The sequence below is a fragment of the Amphimedon queenslandica genome, unplaced genomic scaffold (assembly GCF_000090795.2).
Source record: "Amphimedon queenslandica unplaced genomic scaffold, v1.1 AMPQUscaffold_3279_Cont24724, whole genome shotgun sequence".
In the NCBI taxonomy this organism is placed as follows: Eukaryota; Metazoa; Porifera; class Demospongiae; order Haplosclerida; family Niphatidae; genus Amphimedon; species Amphimedon queenslandica.
In genome coordinates, this window is record NW_003556391.1 from 1 (window position 1) to 1,389 (window position 1,389).

General features: G+C 35.2%; 1 long non-coding RNA gene across 1 annotated transcript; it reads left to right on the top strand.

Annotated features, from left to right (window-relative positions):
• Positions 1-125: 125 nt before the first annotated feature.
• On the top strand, positions 126-1,033 carry LOC109592985 (uncharacterized). Its single transcript, XR_002190673.1, has 3 exons — positions 126-599; positions 705-800; positions 962-1,033. It is a non-coding gene; the product is annotated as an uncharacterized LOC109592985 (long non-coding RNA).
• Positions 1,034-1,389: the final 356 nt, after the last annotated feature.

Sequence of the window (1,389 nt, forward strand, 5' to 3'; positions counted from 1 at the left end):
AGTTTTATAATAAGGTAAAGAATAACAAGTTTGTTTATGTTTATTGTCTAGCCATAGTCTCCTTAGTGTATTATTGGTCCTGAGAGATTCCATCAGTACCAGTACTCCATCAGTATCAATGCTAGTATGGTGGAGCCTAAGGTTAGATAGTGTGTGGTTATAGAGTAAAAGTTCAGCTAGTGACTGAGCACTGGTTGAAGTGATGTCAGGATTGTCACTAAGATATAAGTCAATAATTGTTTTATTATTAATTAATGATTGTGTTAGTGCAATGACTCCATCATCATTGATGGAATCATTACTGATCACTAGTGTCACTAATGAAGTATTGTTTGTTATTTTGTGTGACAGTAAGAGGATGACATCTTTTGTTATTTTAGTGTTTCTTATATAAATATACTTAATTGTTCCTTTGTTCAGTGCTAGTGACATCAATAGGTATACAATATCAGGTGATGAGTAATAGAGGTAAATTTTCCGATGAATGTCCGTTAATTGACTGATCACTTCCTGACATTGACCTGCTGATGGTTTAGTGAGGAATACACTACCAATGGTCCACTCTACCTCTCCAGTCTCTTCTCCTAATAATAAACACAGTCAGTCAGTTAATGTGTGTATATTATTATTTTAATACAGTATAATAGGTAAAATGATAATATTATATTATTTTATTAATGATGTTTGTTTGTGTGTTGTTCCAGGTGATGCTGGTTTTTGTACCAGTAAGTCATTACAGCTGCTAGGATGGAATGGGTGTGGTCTATCTTTTATCATGTGACAGGAAACAAAAATCAATTGTATGTTTTATTAATGTATTGGAATCAATAATTATTGTCCCTCCCTCTCTCTCCCTTCATCACTCTCATTCTCATTTTTTCTCTCTTTTAATTTGTTTCTCATCTCTCTTTCATTCTCTCTCATTCTCATTCTTTCTCTCTCCGGCTCTCTCTCTCTATAGTCCTTGGTCCATTATGCCAGCTAATCAACTTCAAAGCACAAGCTAATGTAAGCATATACCATATACATGTATCTGGTAATTATACTATATCCCAACTGAGTTTGACAGCAGCTGCTTGGAATTTGAAATACATGTATGTAGCCATACATCACTAATGATGTCTTATAATGATATTCATAGAAGCATGGCTGATTTTTTACAGCTGCATGGTTGGCCTGTATTTCACTCTTAAATAGGTTTTGTTTATTCTGATAAGCAGTACAATAGCTGCTGGAGTCAACTAGTCTTCATAAAGGCCATCATTATCAAAAGATCTTGCTCTGTTAGCTTTTTAAACGAGAAGGTGCGGTATAAAAGGCGGGGCCCTGGGCATGGTGGCTTCCGTTTTATTCACGTGTAAAAATGTCGGCTCTAGATGGTGTTGCTTC